This window comes from Branchiostoma lanceolatum, chromosome 11 (assembly GCF_035083965.1).
Source record: "Branchiostoma lanceolatum isolate klBraLanc5 chromosome 11, klBraLanc5.hap2, whole genome shotgun sequence".
Lineage (NCBI taxonomy): Eukaryota > Metazoa > Chordata > Leptocardii > Amphioxiformes > Branchiostomatidae > Branchiostoma > Branchiostoma lanceolatum.
Genome location: NC_089732.1, coordinates 9,417,376 through 9,423,782, shown reverse-complemented (window position 1 = coordinate 9,423,782; position 6,407 = coordinate 9,417,376).

Genomic DNA, 6,407 nt, shown 5'->3' with positions numbered 1-6,407 from the left:
CCTGCAAGTGTCCACAGTGATCTTCCTTTCTTCCAGATAAAGGATATAATCACCTGCTTATTGCATATTCACCGTGCGCAAACGGTACACTTTGTAGCATGTCATGTACACATGGTCTAATGCTACATGGGACTCTTGTCAATATCCGTGTCCTCATTTACCCTTAGATCTGTTATCTGCCCCACGGTAAAAAAAACAACGAAAAACTCAATTCACCAGCAGCCTTACTCCCATTTTTCTCCGGTAATCAACTTATTTCCACAGTCTTTCATAGCAGACTCCAAGACCATTATCACAAATTGAACCGACTCACAACCTTACCATGTCTATTAAGTGTTCCTTGGGCACAAAGCAAGTTAGGACTAAGCAAACGGCTTCTGGAATTCTGTCTTCTTGATTCAATTGTCAGGTCTAAATTGTTTCATAAGTGGGAAAACCTTTTACTGAATGCAAATGTCCCCTGGAGATCAGTGTTCATTTCAAAGCTCGGTCAAATTTTCATTCGTAGCTGTTGAAAAGTGATGTTGTATACCGGGTGTTGTTATCGACTTTAGTGTAGCTTTTTGTGGAAATTGCCTCAAGTCTGCCGACAACGGCATATTTGTTATGTACTGTGGTAAAAAGTGACAACCACATATTTCACCGACAATCTTTAAAAAAATTCTTATCATATTTTGGTCGTGCTGATCTGGTCTAGGTCCTAACTGGTTTCGTGTGCCGAGACGGGACACGTTCACCATTAACAACATTATCGACCTTCTGATCAATTCAATGTCAGTGAATCTTTATCACCTCTCTTAGAAGCTGTCATGATCTCGATATTTTGACGTTGAAAGAAGATATTTTGCTGTCTTCGTCGTTACTAGTTAGTATGATCGTGAAAGCAAGAATATCATTCAGCAGGTGCTTCAAGAGAGACTGTAGACAAGACATTTGATATCCGGGAGTCCAAGGTCCCTAACGACGTTAAAATTCTTTCTTAATATCAGTTAGACAGCACAAAGAACCTATGTTACCAGGGAGCTACCTATAAAGGCTTACACAAGACAGAGAGTAGTACTACCTAATGTCACAGCATGACGGCCAACGCCGCCGACACTTTGCTCTGTTTGGTTGGTCTTCTCGTCCTGCTAAGGAACGTCACTACCACAACCGGTAAGGCTGCAATACTTGCGTATATCAAGTCCGTAGGAGTTCCGTATTTACATTTTGGCTTCGGCAAAGTTTTAGGCCGAAAAGGTCTATATTCTATTTTCTTTTTTGACCCACCGTTGTGTAGCCTGGTCATCAAAGCGAAAAAAACTACTTCTGCCGCAAACTTTACCTAAGCCAAGAAAATGTCAATACGGAACTCATACAGACTTGATATACATACACACATATAGTGGACCTGGCATTCTCAGATGAAAATATCGTTTTATCGTAAACGTCACGTTTTGGGGTTAAACGTACTTAAAAGGCTTATGTTAACGTACCACGTCAACGTAACGCATGTACACCCTTCAATTTATCATAAGAAACTATGTTAACATAACGTAGTCATAGTTATCATAACGCATTACGTTAACGTAACATAGTCCTTTACGTTATCTTAACGCTTGCTGTTGATACCTTGGCAGGGTATTGGGAGGAAGATTAATGTGTCCAAACTCTATTCATCAAAACCTGACACTTTCTGGCAATTATAGCTAGCAGCGCCGTGACTTCGAGCGTTTGAAAAACGTCTTATGTAAGGGCCCTCCCCGTTACGCCAATTTTTCATGGAGGAAACAAATGCTAAAGATATTCGGCGATCACAGTAATAACTCGAGCTCCTCCTTCATACAGGAAGCCGTGAGTACGCCAGCCTGGGTTGCTGGAGGGATGCTACTGATCGCGCCATTCCGACACTCGAGAGGACAGATCCACGCCTAGATGGCCACTACAGTGCCCGTCAGAACCCCACAGAGAAGTGCTACCAGGTCGCACTCTCTCGTGGTTTTACCGTGTTTGCTGTACAGTATGGCGGCTGGTGTGCTGGGTCTGCTGATGCCCACAACACCTACAACAAGTACGGACCTTCTACAGTCTGTGCAGCTGACGGTGAAGGCGGACCCATGACAAATGAGGTCTACCAGATTAAAGGTTAGACTCCGGTAAAGGGTGTAGATAACAAAAGGAAGTGAATTTGCTTAATATTACCCGTGTAAGATTGTTTATTTGTGCAAATGACTTACATAATCTTTGCTGGGATAAGTATGCCATCATATTAACATAACCCTTTTATGTACGTAACGTATAAGAGCCAAAACGTTACGTTGACGATAAAATGATGTTTTAATCTGAAAATGCCAGGACTGTATGTACGTCACGTTTAGTAAGTGACGTTTGGCAAACATACGTGATGCCATACGTAACGTGTGGCCTGGAATACGTTACAAATGGACAAGAAAACGTACGTTTTTTCATGTTCGTAATTTTGACACGAAAATCGCAGAACCATATGTACGTCAAGTATCCATACGTTTTGCCATACGTGACGTAGGCTTGGCATACGTGACTTATTGACCCCCAAAACGTTGCGTATAGACCCAAAAACGTGACGTTTTTTTTACGATTTTGGTCGGCTGGATCCGAATGGGATGAAAAAGACTGCAGCTATCTTAGGGGATTCATCTGTCAGCTAAATGAAGGTATGCGTTTCGATCACCCTCTGATGATATGACATCATTTCCGTGTCAAAAAAATCGATGTTGAAAAAGATACCTTTAATGAACAAAAATGAATATAGCGTTTAAAAAATCGTTTTGGGTACACGACAGGGGGACCTTTTAACTGCCATACAATTTTTGTGTCAAAATACCGTACCCAAAAACGTACCTTATAGACAAGCGTAAATATGTACTTTATGCTGTAATAGTGACGGTTTCTATATCGGAAAGCAATATCAAACGGGCTTCGATTTTCTTTGATATCGCATATCATAGAAACGTAGACCTAAATATGAATATTGCGAAAACGTTACCTTGTTACGTTGTTTCGTTACCTCGGGTGCTCAAGGTGGAAGCTGAGCGACGTTTACCCTTGCGTAAACGTGCCACCCCTATTTCCAAGGTGATTATGTCCCACTTGAAACCAAAGCATCTCTGGCCTCGCGTAAACGTGTCACCTTTTTTCCAAGGTGGTTATGTCCCTCTTGTAACCAAAGCGTCGGGGCATCTCGTAAACGTGCCACCCATATTTTTGATGTGGTTATGTCCCATTTGAAAACAAATCATCGTTGTCCTCGCGTAAACGTGCCACCCCTATTGCTGATGTGGTTATGTCCCATTTGTAACCAAATTATCATTTACACGAGGACAACGATGCTTTGATTTCAAGTGGGACATAACCACAAATACGATAATACCATATATGGATCTGAAAATGCCAGGACCATATGTAACGTAACATAACCAATTAACGTCCGATTTATTCAAAACATATTTATCTTAAAACCGAGCGGACAGAGCCAAATTTCGAACCCATGGGCAGAAATATCAGCTCTTCTAAAAAGCAAATGCATGGTCTGTAAGTTTTTATCCGCCTGTTTAACGCCGTGCGGGCATGTATCTATACTGAGGTATATGATGAAGAATTGTGCTAGGGTAACCCATTATCGTCCACTTCTGAATCTTTTCCCTTCTAGCGCTATGCTTGAAGAACATAGACCAGAAAAAAATGCACAGTAACTGTCCAAAGAAGTCTACAGACAAATGATATTAAAATCACTATGTCTGTGCGGCCACTTGCTTAACGCGAAGGAAAAAAAAACAATGTTTATCTGTAAATTTCCCCCACATGCGCGGCACGTGGCGTTCACGTGGTAAACGCATGGCCATTATGTTTTGCTGTGCAAAAATTAAAGAGATGGCTAAGGATCATACTTATGATGTTCTTTATTGCTCATGAGAACAGGCTTTGGCATAATATACCGCGACATGTGGACATTAGCCAAACCGGACGTAAATAGGTTCTGCACGTAAATAGGTCATGTTACGTTACGGCATACGTGACGTATTGACCCCCAAAACGTCACGCATGGACCCAAAAACGTGACGTTTTTTCATACGTAATTTTGACACGGAAATGATGCCATATACATACAAAGTGATTTAGTACGTCACTGATGCGGAGCTGAGATGAGATCTGGGAGCAGGTCGTCTGTGTCCTTCTTGTATGATGTTAACATTTACATTCCCTACACTTTAGCCACTCGACATAAACGGACATGCGCACTCGTTTTTTTACACGTATTCCACTTACTTAGTCTTCGTGTATGGTTTTTCCACTTCAGCAACAACAACTGAGACCGCCACTACTACAACCCTGGCCGATACAACCACCGCACCTGTTGTTACAACCACCACGCCTACTGTAACAACCACCACGCCTGATGCTACAACCACAACACCTGCTGTAACAACCACCACGCCTGATGTTACAACCACAACGCCTGCTGTTACAACCACAACGTCTTCCGCTACAACCACCACACCTGCGACCTCAACCGTTATTACAACTAGGACATCTAATGGCGCAAGCACAGTCACCACCACGACGTCAAGTGACGCAAACATCCTTATCACTGCAATGATCGCGTCGCCAACTACCAGTCGGCCGGGGGAGGGAGGATCCGCCGCCGCCAACACGGGCGAGGCACCGGCAGGGAAGGTGACAGGCGGTGTAGTCGGAGCGATTGCCATTGTGGGAGCTGGCGTAGCCGTTGGAGTATACCTGCTGTACAAGAAGAAGAAGGTTACCGTGGCGCCAACACCCTAACAACGGGATGGCACCTAAATTCACAGTTACCTGTTTCCTACAAACGTGAATTGCAGTAGAGGCACAGTACAGACTAGCAGAGTCCAATTTGTCACATTAGTTACATGTAGGTGCCAAAAACAGCCACGAGAAGGTGAAAATCATCGCACACTCTCTGTTAGGGAAATTGCTATGCAGATATTGTTCAACACCAGGGACAGGTTTGTTCGTATATGGATACGAGGGGGGTGTTTCCTCTTCGTGGATGGTGTTCAGAACCATTGACTTGTGTGTATACTTGAATGTGTGAATATTGTTGACTACTAAGACCGGGTGTATTTACCTATGTGTTTGTGGTGTTCAGCACTAGGGCCAGGTATATGTGCAGCACCAGGGACATGCATGTTTTCTTGCGTGTAGATCGTATTCGGCACCGTGGACATGCGTGCTTACTTGTGTGTGGATATTGTTCAGCACCATGGACAGGACCAGACGACTGTCACCATGGTTACTGGAGGTGCTGCATACACACTGTGATATTCCATTACATAATGTAGCAAATTGGAGGACAGAGCTGGAGGGACTGGCCACCATATCATATATGTATAAATGTGCCAGAGTAAGTCTTAGAATAAACAGAGCAGTAGCTTGTTAGGCTACATCATGACAATGTAAACGTTATGCATTTGCTTGTTTGTGATTGTGGTAAGTGCGAAATAAAATCACGCAGATAATGTACGTCTCGACTTTTTTACTGCTTCCCTTTCTAGTTCTGTCAAAAATTTAGCTCCAAATTCAATGTGTGGTTGTACAAGAGCCGTATAATGATGAGTAACTAGCTCTTATCTTTTTACACCCGGGTCCTATGTTCAAAGATTGATGCAACTTTCTTTGTATTTTTTGTAGTTTGTTGTTCTACGTGTTTTTTTAATCTTGATATTTTTTCCTAGAAGTACCCTTTATATTTCTGTACTGCTGCGCTGGGAATGTAAGAAATTATATTCAGTTTCGTCCGCCTGTATTCTTGAGTTCAATTTGCATTATCCTGTGACTCCCCTGCAAGTGTCGACAGTGATCCTCCTTTCTTCCATATCAAAGATATAATCACCTGTTTATTGCATATTCACCGTGCGCAAACTGTACACTTTGTAGCATTTTAAGTAAACATGGTCTAATACCTTTTTCGGTATACCTACATGCACATGGGATTCGTGTCAATATTTGTGTCCTCATTTGACCTTAGATCTGTTTCTGCCCCCATGGTAAAAACAGCAAACGAAAAACTCAATTCAGCAGCAGCCTTACTCCCATTTTTCTCCGGTAATCAACTTATCTCCACAGTCTTTCATAGCAGACTCCAAGACCATTATCACAAATTGAACCGACTCACAACCTTACCATGTTTATTAAGTGCTCATAGAGCACAAAGCAAGTTAGGATTTAGCAAACGGCTTCTTCAATTCTGTCTTCTCAATTCAATTGTCAGGTCTAAATTGTTTCATAAGTGGAAAAAAACTTTTACTGAATGTAAACGTCCCCTGGAGATAAGCGCTTCAAAGCTCGGTCGAAGTTTCGTTGGTAGCTGTTGAAAAGGCAATAAGTAACGTTACTTGTTGCTGGGTTTTGTT